The sequence below is a fragment of the Sceloporus undulatus genome, chromosome 2, assembly GCF_019175285.1.
Source record: "Sceloporus undulatus isolate JIND9_A2432 ecotype Alabama chromosome 2, SceUnd_v1.1, whole genome shotgun sequence".
NCBI classification, from domain to species: domain Eukaryota; kingdom Metazoa; phylum Chordata; class Lepidosauria; order Squamata; family Phrynosomatidae; genus Sceloporus; species Sceloporus undulatus.
The window spans coordinates 97,500,404-97,516,464 of NC_056523.1; the positions used below are offsets into that span (position 1 = coordinate 97,500,404).

The window sequence follows — 16,061 nt, forward strand, 5'->3', positions numbered from 1 at the left end:
AATTCATCCATTTTACATACATCTTTATTGAATAAGTCTCCAGACCATTTCAAAGAATACAAGATAAAAGGGGAAAAAACATACATAGTTAAAACTTATATAAAAAGAAATCTCTATTTTTTTTTTAAAAAAAAACCATACAAAGTTAAAACTTACATAAAAAGATGTCTCTATAAAATTAAAAATATATGGCTCTGATTACACTGTTCTTGTAATTTGCACTACAATCTGTCTGTGGTCCTTTTCTTCTTCTTGCTTCCGTAGAATAGCAGCTTTCACTGCAGACAAGGCAATCCTAAGTGTAATAAAAGGCTCAACTCCTCGCAATAGCAGAGCCAGCTTGCTTTCATCATTCATCCAATAAAATCACCTTGTGAAATCACCTTGAGATGAGTTCATGCTCTATCGCTCAGTTTTGAAACATTTCAGGAAACCAAATAGCAAAGGATATGGCTTCTGAAGAATTTAGGTATTTGCACATCACTACAGTGATGTGGTAAACTCCCTGAATTAATGTTTCCCTCTTTTGTAGGTTTCTGAAGTATGGCTGCATGTTCTTCCCATGGAAGAGGAAGAGGAGAGCTTTGTAATCAGGGTTCATTTATATGGGGGGTGGGGATGTAAAGAAAAGCATAATACTCTCAAGGGTAGCCTTCTTTCCTACAGTTCAACATTTCCCTTCCCTTCCCATCCCCTACCCCCACACTTTATAGTCTAGAATGCTAGACTGAAAGCCAATAATTCACAAAACTGGAAGAGTAGCAGAAGAAGAGGGAACCAGCCTATTGAGATTGCTGACATTTTTTTTAAAAAAATCTACCGGGATTTTTGAGGAGGAGGAAAATTAAAAAGGAAAAAGACATCTCTTCATTCTCCAGCGCTACTCTCCTATTGTATAATTATAATGTGTTCGTGTACGAGGTGAGAGTAGCAGCCTCACCTAACCCATGTAGGAGCACAGGGACATACAGAGGCTTATATTAGTGCATTGCATATAGGAAAGAGTATTGTATATTGTAAGCTGACATTCCCTATCAGGTCATTTTTTTCCTAGTCTGGTATTATTTTCACATCTTGGCCCTTTCACTACAGCAACTGATGGTCATACTCCAGAAGGACAGTTAGGAAAGAGAAAACCTTTTCAAAGCAAAATACATATTATTTCTAAATGCAGGCATATTTGTTCTTTTGAATTTTTCAGCTGAATAATAAATTAGAGTTGAAAAAAGATTATGTAGCTTTATTCTTTTGTGAATAAATTTGTCGTTTTTACCAAAAAATACATATGACATAAGATATATAGCTTTATATGATAAATATAATAAATAATATTAATTTAGCATTGATTTATTGACTTGTTTGTTGCCAGTGATTGAAGATAATTTTTGGCTTCAGTTAAAAATTCTCCGATGTTCCCAGTAGTAGTATTCTCACATGTTGCATTACTGACGATGTACTGTAGAAGAATGAAACACCATTTGTAAACAAATTAATATGTAGAGTCTAAATCCTACAGACGATACCTGTGTACAGAATCGCTTCCATCAGCACAATCAGGAATAGAGGAAAATGCCCCCTTTGAGCTATAACTGCCATGGGGTTGGAAAATGCTCTAAATCTGGTTTTCTTGGGGGGGGGGGGGGGGGATCAGTTCAGAGACTCAAGCAAGCAAGATCTGTCTCTGAATTTGCAAGGCCTGAGCAGGGCTGTTGATAACAGGTTGATTAGACTCTCATTCATAGGGTCACCATAAATCAAAGTTGATATGACAGTTAACAGTGACAACAGTTCTAAGGGGACTGGATGAAAATTTCATTGTATTTAAGCTGTACACCAGTGTGAAGAAGGAGTTTATCAGAATAGTTTAATTTACTGATCCTGCTGTATTGCAGGAACATTTGGGACAAAGGCAGTTATAAGGCAGGCTGCAAATAACCATAGAGAAGACCTTTTATTGATATAACCTGCAGATTCTAAAGGAGAACAGGAGACAACAAGCTGGCATGGAGCAATACCCATACCAATAACTCGCATAAGAGTATTTATAGGCATTGGCATTTACATCCAAGATACTTTAGAATATGACAGTGTGCCAGTGGTTAGATACGGGCAAACAAGAATTAATGAAGATTGTCTGGCATACCTTGAGGTACCCACTCATGTACCGTGATCAGTCTTTTTTTTTTTCCTTTTTCTTTTTGGCTGGAGCATTTAAACCAGGGGTGGTCAACTTTGGCTGGCCCAGGGACTAATTTTCTGCCCCTGACATGCTCTAGAAACTGCACAGGATGCTAAAAATCCCAAAATAGAACAGCAACAAACAGAAGTGGCTGTTATTCAGACCATGATTTGTAGGTAGGGAAATGGGTTGGGGGGTGCAAACTATTAAAAAGCTGAATTGCCAATCTTTATAAGAATTGGAGTTATAGAAGGGGCATTCCTGCACAATGTTTTCTAAATTTTCAATTGCTGGCTGACAGCACAAACTCCACATCAGTCAATAATATGACAACCAAGTTTGTAAAAGCTCCAGATTCATGATCAGGTTGGTGGATTATGTTTTTTTTTAATCAAGCACAGGGGAAGAGGCTCGATGGAAAGTGGGCTGTTTTACTTCTGTAGTGAACGCAGCTAGAATAATGTTTAGGAGGCTTTTGTCTCTTCTGAGGAAGGATTTGGGCCTTTTCATGTATTCAACTGAACCTTAAAAGAAACTGTTCAGAAATATTTGCATTTTGAAGTATTTATAGCAGATATGAAATGTGTTCTATGAAATACTATGAAATATTACGTGGTCATAGTATTAGCTTTTTTAAGCATTCACTATTGTGATAATCTGTGATTCAAAACATTGTTTGTATACATTTAAATGTTTATTATTAAAAACTTACTTGGCAATCATCTTTCAGTTTTATTTGTTCAATCCTGTAGTAGATGGTGTTGATTTTCTCAGTGCAAGTGCTGTCTAATATATTTTTAGTATTATTCAGATCTTCAAATCCTTTCTGCAGACATGGCCATTTACAACGAGGCTGATAAATGTAAATGCTTTATTAATATTGAATCCAATTGTAGATGTGATTTCAATTCTCATATAATAATAACAGTTGTAAAGCACACAGATTGCAACCATCTTAATAGAAGATTTTTTTTAAAAAAGATGTGTAGCATTTTTAAAAAGAATTAGAAATTGGTTTGGACCTATCGCCAACACATTAAAAACATTTTTATTTTTACACTATTTGAAATTAATCATGTTAGTTTTATTGCACATTGCCCTGAAATCTTTAAATCAAAGGCAGGATATAAATATCTTAGGAAATGAAATAAAATAAATAAACCTTGGATTACATATTTATTTGTTTTGAAAACTTTTGTATTTAGGATTAAAACTACTCCATTGTTTTGAATGCTATATAATATATGAACTCATGCCTTTTCTGTGTAGGTCTGTACAATGTCAAGATGAACATAGCATACTTTGACCTTAGATTGTTTTTGTAATCTACACATTTTAAAGAGTAATCGTAGGCCAGATCGTTGAAAAAATAGAATTAAGTGCTGATTTGCATTTTAGGCATAGACGATCCCTAAATATATTTCTTTGGACATCCAGTATCCTAGGCATAGAAATTCTGTTGTGTACATTTTCAATTTATGGCAACCCTAAGGTGAATCTATCATGGTTTCTTTTTTTGGAAAGTGCAAAGGCAGGCCTGTTGCTGAAAACAAACAAATAAAATAAAATAATGACAACGGAGAATCTTGACAAATTCAAGCTAGACAATGAAGAAATAGAAGTGGTAAAAGAGTTCTCATACCTGGGATCAAACAATGATAGAAATGGGGACTGCAGCCAGGAAATTAGAAGAAAATTAAGAATGGGAAGAGTGGCTATGGAAGAACTAGAAAAGATTCTAAAATGCAAAGATATACAACTAAACACAAAAGTGACAATTGTACAAGCCATTGTAGCCCCTATTACCATGTATGGATGTGAGAGCTGGACAGTGAAGAAAGCAGATAGGAAGAAAATCAGTGCATTTGAAATGTGGTGCTAGAGAAGGGTGCTGAGAATCCCATGGACAGCCAAAAAGACAAATGAATGGGTCCTGGAACAGATCAAGCCAGAGATCTCCCTGGAAGCCGTGATGACAAAACTGTAGCTGTTGTACTTTGGGCACATCACGAGAAGAGAGAACTCACTGGAAAAAACAATGATGCTAGGAAAGGTGAAGAGAAGTAGAAAGAGAGCATGGCCCCATGCTAGATGGATGGGCTCTATTAAGGAGAACATGGGTATGAGTTTACAGGACCTAAGCAGAGCAGTGGAGGACAAGGAGTTTTGGAGATGTCTCATCCACAGGGTCGCCATGGGTTGAGATCAACTCGAGGGCAGTTAAGAATAAAGGTTTCAAAGGGCTGGAGCACACAGCCTGAAAGGAGTGACTGGAAGCTGCTCTGGCTGCGGTCAGGCTGGGACCACAGCAAATGTGGGCTGCAGCCACACTCCAAAGTGGCTGTCACCAGGAGCAGATTATATCCACTCCTTTTTTGGACTTTGACTTTTCTACACTTGGCACAGCCTCTGCCAAGAACCCAGGATTATGACAGTGGACTTTAGCTTGGAAAATGGAATAAGCAGCTTCTGACCACTTTGGGGGCATGGTGTTTACATAACGCATGCCCCCAAAGCAACCAGAAGCTGCTGATTTGGCCATGTGTTTTGGGCCATATAATAGAAAATAGGATATAGAAAAGTTGTGCATGCATGCAATTCTACAATTAATTTTAAATGAAATTGTTTTAAAAATACTTTTTTTTCTAGACCATGCCTACACATTACACTGCTTCTAGTATATTCATTTTTATGCATGCTCCACATTTTAGTACTGTTGAGATTTTTTGAGTGAGTTCTGCAGATACTGTGAACTGCTGAAACAAACAAACAAATTAGATTTAGAGCAAATCAAGCTAAGGTGACTAAACTGAGACTGTCATATTTTGGCTATATCATGAGAAGACATGTCTCACTAGAAAAGACAATGATGCTTGGTAAGGTAGAAGGCAGTAGAAAAAGAGGAAGATGGCATTTAGGTTGGACAGACTCCATCAAGAAAGCCATGGTGCTAATTCTACAAGACCAGAGCAGGGAAGTTGATGACAAGGTTACTTGGAGGTTCCTCATTCATAGGGTCGCTATAAGTCAAAGTCAGCTTGATGACAGTTTATAACAATGAGCTAAAAAAGCTATTAGGCCACATGTGCTTCCAAGTAATTTTATACCATCTTTGAGTTTATGCTACAATCCAGATAAATAATTGTTTATGATATTTTTCAGTTTTATGGCTTTTACCACATCTTGCCATTTCAATTTAGATTGGAGTCCACAGTTTGTTTTGTTGTTGCATAACAATTGCCTCGAAGACATGGCTAGAGAATTCACTTTCCAATACTTTGGTGCAATTTGCTTTCACAGAAAGTGCATGCAATCTTTTTTAATCATGTGCAAGGGAAATGGGTGGTTTAATCTATGTCCCTCTTATCTAATTATATTATGCCTTCCTGTAGAGGTCTAAATTCAATTTCTAGGTCAAATTAACCCACTGAATTAATTGCTGAGTGGCAAATCAACACTTGGGTAGATGCCATTGATTCAGTTTGCCTAGCTAATAGATTTAAACCATGATGTTATTGTTGATGTTTAAAAAGGCGATACAGGAATAAATTAATCTGAGGACTAAATCTTTTCCTATTGGTAAACTTTTTTTTCCCTTTAGCAAAGAGCACACATTCATTTAGGCATACATTTAAGTATTACATTATAAAGTGTTAAGGAGAAAATGGACATAAATATTTCAGTTCCCTATGCCTAAATGCATTTGGTGAATCCAGTGTAATGACAGTGGACTCAACAAGCATCTGAAGCAGATACTGGGGACACTGGGGGAAGGCTTCGGGGGAGAAGAAAAATAACTCAATCTGCAATGGTATTCATTCTGGTGGCTGAAGAGCACCACAACCCATCTCTCATCTGCCCCTAACCCCCCCCCCCAAGTGGCTGAAATATTTGCTTACCCATTTAGTAGGAAGACATCTCAAATTTTCCTGAAAATAAACAAAAATAAAATAAAATGAGTATGCAAAGTCAGTATGGCTATTTAAATGGTTTGTACTTATAAATAAATGTTAGAAGAAACTAGGTCACTTACGATTTCTCCATGAGTACATCTGTTGTTTTTACTCTAAAATGATAATATTGGAAGAATTCTGTAACAATGGCCAATTAATACAGTGAAAATAGTTTTCACAATAAAAACAAATTCTAAGTTTCTCTATATATGGTTTTATACTTACAAGGCCATATACTTTTCCTGAGAGTTCATTGGTACGGCATTGTCCTTTGACCTGTGCTAAGAAGAAACAGCAGAAGACAATGTAACCCAGCATTGTGGAGTTCAAGTGCTACTATGTTTGGTACTGACAAAATTGCTAGGCAGACCTCTTTAAATTGAGGATTTTACAAAATTCCCTTTGTCATGGAAGGTGGGGAAAAAGCTGGTCACCGTACTGAGTGCCCACTGCTTTCCTTTCTTCCAGGGTTGGAGTTTGTTTTAGTGCTAGAAAATACAGAGCTGCATCATCTCTTTTGTGGTTTTCCTTCAGATAAAATGCATAGATCTTTTACCAAAGTGATTAATTTAACCATTACTGAATAGAGTCACAACAGGAAACAATCAGTGTGTAATTTTCTATGAAGGCACAACTATTTTCATAGTCTTGATAGATTCTTCCAGTTGAAACTTTCCCTATATACTGAGAAACCCAAATATTTGTATAGTTGCATCCTGAATATATAGCCTTCTCCTTGATTCCAACATGTATACCAAACATGGGATTTTCTTTGGAACCGAAGTGGGAAAATGTGTGTGCGCTGATTGTTCCACTTGGCAGAACTGCACCTTTCAGGATTAATATCTCTGACAGTTGCAAGTGCTGTCTTGAAGAAGGTGGATAAGATTTTTAGTTCCTGTTATTTCTTGGATTTATACCAATGTGACTATCAAGTGAGATCAATTATCTGACTTGACAAGTTAAAGTTTTATCGAGACAGTCCACCTGCTTGAGGAATAAAGGAAGTTACTGTATATACTCATCTACTGGTCTAGAAATTTTAGTCAAAAAATTGACCCCAAAACCCTGAGTTGACTTAGCCATGGGTAAATACAAGTATTGTACTTTAACTCTTTTTTCTTTCTTAAATAAACCACCCTCTGATGAAAAGCAAGAGTGTAATCTGTCTTGGAATCATCAATCTGCTCTCTAGTCTCTCATCAATCCAGCCTTTAGTATGAGCACAGTTATCCCTGCTGGAATTTGTAAGTTCTTTGGTACTGTTTTATTTTGCTTCATATTTTACATAATTAGTTACATGCCCCTAAGTTTTACCCTCAATCATATTTTGATATGACCCTTACCCATGGGTCATATCAAAATCCATTATTTTGGGTCCAAAACCTGCCCTCAATTTATACATGAGGTCAATTTATAGTTGAGTATACACGGTCATTTAAAATGACCCAGTGTTAAGTCCAGAATAATTTAGTGGTTCTCTTTGCCATGTAAGGAGGGGGTCACCATGAATATTACAACACACAATTGGAATGAAAAGGCCACAATAACAATTGTGAAGTAGGGTTGGTCTACCAAAGCATGAGATCTGGATCTGTCATCAACCAATTCCCGATTGAGCAATGAACCTAAGAGTCAAAAGATAACGGCGCCAGCCTCCCCCACCACGTGGCCTTAAATAGACCAGCCCGCCAATCAGAGGCCAGGAGGGGTAGGAGCACCCGCTTCTCCCAGCCTCTCATTTAATGACAGGCCCACTTGCCTGTGATGCCTTCCAATGGGGAGGCACTTCCGGCCCCGATGCCCTTTGGGACTTGTAGTCCCAGCGCCAGGGGAGGAAGTGCCACCCTCCTTCTTCCTACTGACCAATCTGCATCTGACTGACCCAGTGCCAAGTCTCCTGGGCCTCTCCGGGCCTCACTTTCTCCCTACTTGTGGCTCTCCTGCCAACGTGGCTGGCCTGGTAAGTCAGGCAGCCTCTTTACTACAAACATGATTTACCTATCAACCTACTTGACTAGGCTATGCAGCACAGCTCTTTTCAATTACAAAGATGTTCCTTGCATGTACAGTTTTTAAAAATCCCAAAATTCTGAACCTATCTTGTTAGGCTTGCGCACATACTGAGTGGAAAATGTCTGAAAAATAACAAATTAATCAAAGTTGAGTTCCTTTCTCCATCAATGTGACATTATTTGTCATTTATCTCCTTTGAACACTGATTTTTCACAACCATTAGTTATAAGATTGCTAAAAGGAGAATCCTTCCTCCTGTTCATACTTCCCAAGCTGGGCACAACTGGAGATATACTTATCCAAAGATAGAGGACAGATAGATAAATTAAATCTTCAGTATTTAATAGAGAGAAAACTCCCCACTCAGCCATGAAACCCCCTGGGTGATCTTGGGCAAGTCACATGATCTCAGACTCAGAGGAAGGCAATGGCAAATCTCCTTTGAACAAATTTTGCCTAGAAAATCTTTTAGAATAGTAACCTGGGCAAGTGTTAGAGACATAATAAATCTGAGACTTATTATGTATGTATGGTGGCATTGTCCAGAAACAGCCAGAGATAGATCATGTACTCTACCATGTTGATGATTAAGAGTTAGAGATGGAAATAATATTTTAAAAATATTCAAAATAAATGGTAAAAAACTTGTTTCTTAAGTTTTGGGAAACCCCAGCAAGAGTAATGCTGGACTAATAAAAACCTACGCACTTCAGGGCTTATTCTATACAGACTGTGCAAGTGGTATATTCGTGCAGAAAACAGCAAACAGGAAAGAGCAAGCTGTTTTCTGTACAAGAACACATGTGCAAATTTTGCTCAGAATCAGCCCCACACTGAAAATTGGTCAGATTACTAATTGCTTCTTCAAGAAGAACATTAGTGAGCATTTACAGCCCTATTAAGAGTTTACTCCCAACCTGGCAGATGTGGAGCCAACCAAGTTGACAACAGGCCAATTCATGGTCTGCTGAATCCAAACTCCTCTCATGCACGGGTTGTGGCAAATGACTTCAGGACTGTTCATAGAATCTAACCCTGTTAACATACCAGGGCACCAAACTTTCATACAGATAAAACTGTTCTTTACATTTGTTACAGTCCCCAAGTCAAACAGCCTCACCAAATTCTTTCAAATATTTTCCAACTTACACCACTTGTAGTTGTTGTTGTTGTGTGCCTTCAAGTCATTTCTGACTTATGGCGACCTAAGGTAAAACTGTCATGGGGTTTTCTTGGTAAGTTTCTTCAGAAAGGGTTTGTCCCTGTCACTGGCTACAGTACTCTTAGAGCAGATTAATATTTTGTAATCTACTCTTCACAGAAGAAACAGGCCTGATATTTCTATAGTTTTCAAATGAGCTCACCTCTTCTACTCATTAACTTGCTTTGATTGTATGCATAATACTTCCATGCCTCTTCCCAGCTATTTTCTGATATTTTTTTATAATTTGATTATTCCTTTATTAAAATATTTATATCCTGCCCTATACCAACTTACAGATAACATTAAAACAAGTTAAATAGTTCAAAACAATGAAAATAATTGAAATAAGCCAAAAACATATTAAACATCATAAGGAGTTAAATTTTGTTAGTTAACTGCCTTTGAGTTCATTTTGAGTCATGATGACCCCATGGATAAGACATCTTCAAGAGGTCCTAACCTCCAATGCTCTGCTTAGTTCCTGTGTTTAGTTCCTCTTTCTTTTTTGGCTACTGAAAGTGTCTGTCTGCATTTTTCTTTTATTGTGCCCCTTTTTTCTTTTATTGTGTCCCTGGCTACTGTCCATAATTCTTGTAGTTCTTGGATGATCATCCTTGGTATGCAAATCTGTTCCTTATATTGTTAATAAATTCTGTTGAGATATTGTTTAGATCATATTTTGGTACAATGACTGGTTTTGTTCTCGTCTTTAGTTTTACTCTTATTTTTTATATAAGTAATTCATGATCTGTGCCTGGTCTTGTCTTGGCCACTAGGATGAAACTTCTCCATCTTTTACTTCGATTATATATTTGATTTTTGTGTTGGCCATCTGATGATGTCCATGTGTATAGCCTTTTTTCTGCTTATATAAAAAGAGTGTTTGCAATGAATAGCTTATTGGCTTCGCAACAATCTATCAGATACTTACCTGCTTCATTTATTTCGCCTAATCTAAATCTGCCTCCTTCTTTGCCTCCAACTTTAGTGTTTCAGTCGTCTATGATCAACTTGAGTTCATGTATTGGTGTGTTGTCAATTTCTTCCTGGCTAAATGAGTTAAATACAGATTTGAAAGTGTTTGTTTAAAACTATGTACAGTGCGCCTGCATCATACGCTGGTGCACTTTATGCAGCTTTCAGTATGTGCTGAAAGCTGCACGGGGAGAGAGCAGTGCGTCCCATAGGGACGAATGGGGTGCTCAAGCATACGCGTTACAGTCGGCCCTTCTTATACACGGATTTTTTATACATGGATTCAAGCATACATGGTTTGAAAACCACACCTTGATTTTCCATTTTTTATAATGGACATCATTTTGCTAGGTCATTATATTTAATGGGACTTGAGCATACACAGATTTTGTTATACATGGGGGATCTTGGAACCAAACCCCAGCATATAACAAGGGTCCACTGTATTTGTTTCATTCATTTAAATGGGGCTCGAGCATATGCGTTATTTGTTTTATGCGGGGGAGTCCGGAACGGATCCCCCATGTAAACAAAGGGTGCACTGTATAGCAGTATTTGGGATAAATTAATGAGGACAAACAGCATTGATGCTGTGCCTATATGAAATGAGTGTGGATACAAATTGGGTCTCCAAGGGGAGAGCATTCCAGAATTGTGGGTCAAAGCAAAAAAGGCCCTCCCATGTCCCAGCACAGTGTACTGCCCTCACTGTTGGGACACAGAGAAGTGCCCCTCTCTAGCAGACATCAATCATCAGGCAGGCACATATGGAGAGAGGCGCTTCTTCAAGTACCAAGTGGTCTAGCCATTTAGGACTTTAAATATCAGCAGTATATTTAAGTAATTTAAATGTAAACCAGAAATGTACTGGCAGACAACCAGTGCAAATCTGGCATTATATGATATATCTATGTGGTATTCCAGACAGAGGTCAAGCTGCTGCATTTTGCACAAGCTGCAGCTTCCAAGCCTTCTTCACTGGTCAGCCCCATGTAGTGTCCATTACTGTAGTCTGATCAGGAGGTTAACAGTGCATGGTCAACTGTGGCTAGGTTATCACTAGGAAAGGCTGTAGCTGGTGCACTGGTTGAAGCTAATGCCAAGTGTTCTGAGCCACTGTCCACATGGACCTCCAGTGACAGGGATGGATCAAAGAGTACCCCCTAAACCCACTGTGCCTTGGCAGTGATTTTAGAAAGAGCTGTCAGCAGGGAGCGTGTGTGTGTGTGTGTGTGTGTGAAAAAGTGATTCCCTTCCCTATCCGACGTTAAATCGGAGCCCTGGTGGCGCAGTGGTTAAATGCCTGTACTGCAGCCATTCACTCAAAACCACAAGGTTGCGAGTTCAAGACCAGCAAAAGGGCCCAAGCTCGACTCAGGCTTGCATCCTTCCGAGGTCGCTAAAATGAGTACCCAGACTGTTGGGGGCAAATTAGCTTACTTGTTAATTAGCTTACTTGCTGTTCACCGCTATGATCTTTGGAATAGCAGTATATAAATAAAACATATTATTATTATTATTATTATTAAATCCTTCTCTCTCCACCAAACTCCCATTTAAATTCACTTCCTTTCCAATCCTATGCTAAAACTTTCTCTCCCTACCAACCCCCTCCCCATTTAAATCCACTTCTTTCCCTTCCCCATCTGAAGTTAAAATCTTCTCCTGCATAAGATGGGATGTGGTGTTAGGTAGTGGGGAGTGGTCAGGAGAAAGAGGAAGGGAAGTGGTGTTTTCTCCTTCAAAACAAAAACAAACAACTTCATATATATATTGCTTCATACTGAACTAACAGTGTCTAAGTGGTTTATAACTGTAAGCTAAGTGCCCCCAAAAATCTGGGTACTTCAAGTCCTTTGTTATAGTCCCCTAAGTTTTACCCTCAACTTATTCATGGGTCATACCAAAATCAATGATTTTGGCCCTAAAACCTTCCCTCAACTTATATGTGAGGTTGACTTGTACACGAGTATATGTGAATAGCCATGGGGCTGAACAGGAATCCCACCCCTACCCCCCATGGTACTGTCTGAGACTGGCCCTCTAGATAGTTGTAGAACAGTGTCTTCTACTTCCATCTCACAGAGCCAGAAAAGAAAAGAAAAACCATGCTGATGGGGAAATATCTGCAGAGTGAAACTGAAATATCTTGCATGAGATTATTGTACATAGTTATCAAGATGTAACACAGAAGTAACCACAAGGAGGGCATCATGGTGCTGGAGATGTAGCACAGAAGTAACCACAAAAGGGAGAGAATGGAACTGCTTTGTGAATGTGTGTATGTGACTTGATAGTTCTGCATTTTCCAGAGATAAAGCTTTTTTTATTTGAGAAAAAAAACTTATAAGAATACTCAAGTCACAATACTTTGTTGCAAGAATAAAAGAAAGACATCTATGCAAAACTATTTGATCCTCAGATAGTCTAGATCAGTCTGGAAAAGAATGAGAAAGGCTTGTCTACAAAAGTCTATACTACCAACTTCTTTCTTTTTTTCTCCTGGTAAAAGGTGCTACAAAATCCCTTTACATACCCAGGAGTCAAAAATGCTTTTTAAAACAAGATTTCAAGTTATAAATTCTATCTTTTCTTCTTCTACAATGCCCTTAAATGCACCATGAGGTGTATGGAGTTTATTTTTGCCATGTTTGGAGGCTCCCCTGCCTCCCCCAGAGATCAGAAACAATTTTTGCAATTTTTAAAAATGTTTTTGCCCCAAAATGTCTCAAATTGCCCACTAAGAAGATACTGAAGGCATAATTGGGTGCATTTCTCCCACATTCTGTGTGGCCTGGGCTAATTTAGACCTACAAGAGGCCTTTCCTGAAATACAAATTGTTGCAAAAATGCTCCCATACCTACAAGAGGTGTTTGGGGGCAAAATTCTTTATTTTTTGATGGAAACAGGTGTGGTCCTCCAAAGTCACCTAGAAGGCTAATGAATTCCCCGAGCCTTCCACAGTGGCCACTCATGTGCTAATCCCTGGACACATAACTGCAGGTCCTTCCTCTGCTTCCCTGTGCTTCTGACAGTACATTGCTATAGATGGTTGTCTGACATCGTCTTGTTGTGTTCATTTAGGTTATATATCAGGGATGTTTGCACCTGTGAAGACACCCAGGACTTAACTCCTGGAAGCCAGGTGGAGAGCATCTGGATAAAAATTAAAAGGGTGGGAAATAGCAGGGGGTCTGCTACAGATCCCCAAGCCAGATGGAAGAATTGGATGATGCCTTTCTAGAACAGATGACCACACGCTCAGAAAGGAGCGATGTAGTAGTGATGGGTGACTTCAACTATCCTGATATTTGCTGGAATTCAAACTCAGCAAAATCCTCAAGATCTAGCAAATTCCTCACTTGCTTCGAAGACAATTTCATTGTCCAAAAGGTGGAAGAGGCAACAAGGGGGTCAGCTAATTTGGATCTGATCCTAACCAACAGGGACGACTTGGTTAATGGGGCGCAAGTGGTGGTGGGATCATTAGGTGGAAGTGACCATGTTCTCCTGTAGTTTGTTATTCAGTGGAAAGGAGAAGCCAGGCATAGTCAGACACACATTCTAGACTTTAAGAAAGCGGATTTCATTAAACTTAGGGAAATACTTGGGGTGATCCCATGGTCAGGAATACTAAAAGAGAAGGAAGTTCAGGATGGATTGAAGTTTCTCAAAAGGGAGATACTGAAGGCACAATTTCAAACAGTTCCAATAAGGAGGAAAAATGGGAGGTGTCTCAAGAAACCAGGATGGATGATTAAAGAACTTTCAACAGAGTTAAATTTTAAATGGGGCTTGTACAGGAAATGGAAAAGAGGAGAAATCACCAAAGAGGAATTCAAACAACTAGCAAGCACATGTAGGGATAAAGTCAGAAAAGCAAAAGTGCAGAATGAGCTCAGGCATGCTAGAGAGGTTAAGAACAATACATTTGAGATTTTGAGGTTATGTCCATAGCAAAGGGAAGAAGAGGGAAATGGTAGTGCCACTACACAGAGAAGATGGCAAAATGATAACAGGGGACAGAGAAAAGACAGAACTATTCAACACCTTCTTTGCCTCAATCTTCTCCCAAAAGGAAAAGGGTGCTCAACCTGAGGATAATGGAGCAGGGGACACAATAGGGGAAATGCAGCACAGAATAAGTAAGGAGATAGTATAGGAATACCTGGTTAATCTAAATGAATTTATGGAGTTTATCACATAGGGAAAATCCCATGAAAAAATGAGAGTTTAAATTGGAAAAACCCTGCAAAAGTGGGTTGATTTTGACACGACGTCATTGTTAAACTAATGTTAACCTGGAGAGAAAGTGGAGCGGCTTTTGTTTACTTTTCATTCGGGTTAACACAAGTTTAACAACGACATGTGTGAAAACCAACCCAGTTTTGCACCTATGTTTCTACATTTTAAATCCCATTTTTGTACGGGATTTCCCCTGTGTAATAAACTCCTAAGTCTGCAAGATCAGATGAACTACATCCAAGGGTATTAAAAGAACTGGTAAATGTAATCTCAGAGCCATTGACAATAATATTTGAGAACTGGAGAACAGGAGAAATCCCAACAGACTGGAGGAGGGCAAATGTTGTTGCTATGGAGGGAAGACGCCAAATAAAACCAAGACCCAGATATGGAGGAAAGGCCACAACTTTATTAAGCAAACAACAACAAAGGTAGGGTTTTCCCAAAGCATGAAGTCTGGATCTGGAACATCGATCAACTCTCTGGTTGGTAGATGAACCGAAATGCTTGGACACAGCCAAGCCTCGGGATGACCAAGGGGCAACGGAAACATCCTCTCTCAGACATGTAACCAGCCGATCACACGTTCTCAATTAAGCTTCTAGTCACCAGGAGGTGCTGTTACAATTGCCACACTTTGTGCCAGGGGTCGGCAACCCCCGGCCCACGGGCCGGATGCGGCCCGCGGAGGCCTTTCCACCCGCCCCTGCCTCCCCCAGCCACCGCCGATTGCAGCTTTTCCTGGCTCCCGGGGCCGCCATTTTGGAAAACAAAATGGCGGCAGCCTAGAGGGGAAGTCTCGCGCGACCGCAAGAAAGGTTGCGTGAGACTTCGCCGAGGCCCACTGCGGCCGCCGGAGCATGTCACGGGCCCTCCAGGAGGGGTCCGGCGGCGGCAGCGGGCCTCTGGAAGGCCTGATGCCTTCGCTGGGGCCCTCCAGGAGGGGTCCGGCGGCAGCAGTGGGCCTCTGGGAGGCCCGTTGCCTTCGCTGGGACCCTCCAAGAGGCCCGTTGCCGTCGCTGGGGCTCTCCAAGAGGGCTCCAGTGATGGCAAAAGGGCTGGCCAAGAGGAGGAGGCCTCCAGCGCTGGCGCCCCCAGCTGCCTTTTTTGGCGGCCTTTGACGGGGCCTGGGGCCCCATCAGGGGCTGGCAAATAGGGTGAGGCCTCCTGTGCTGGCCGCCCCCGCCAGCTCTTTCCCGGCCTCTGACAGGGCCTGGGGCACCGTCAGGGGCCGGCAAAGAGGAGGAGGTCTGGACCCCGGAAGGTGGAAGCTCCACCCCCCGGCTTCAGCCCCCCAGTTGTCTGAGGGAGAGCAACCCGGCCCCCGGCTCAAAAAGGTTGCCTACCCCTGCTTTGTGCTGTCAATGCTCCTGGGTCCCGAAGCATGCCCGATCCAGTGCTATGCAGTGCTGGAAACCATGCCCAGCAGATCTAGGACCTATGCTACCACCTAAAGTTGTGACAAAAACACCCTGACCCAAGGGAGGG

The 16,061-nt window shown here is 40.3% G+C and overlaps 1 long non-coding RNA gene across 1 annotated transcript; it reads right to left on the reverse strand.

Annotated features, from left to right (window-relative positions):
- Positions 1 to 305: 305 nt before the first annotated feature.
- Positions 306 to 6,235, reverse strand: LOC121923099. Its single transcript, XR_006102308.1, has 3 exons — positions 6,079 to 6,235; positions 2,892 to 3,032; positions 306 to 1,456 (listed from the first exon to the last, which is right to left on the reverse strand). It is a non-coding gene; the product is annotated as an uncharacterized LOC121923099 (long non-coding RNA).
- Between the last annotated feature and the right edge of the window lie 9,826 nt (positions 6,236 to 16,061).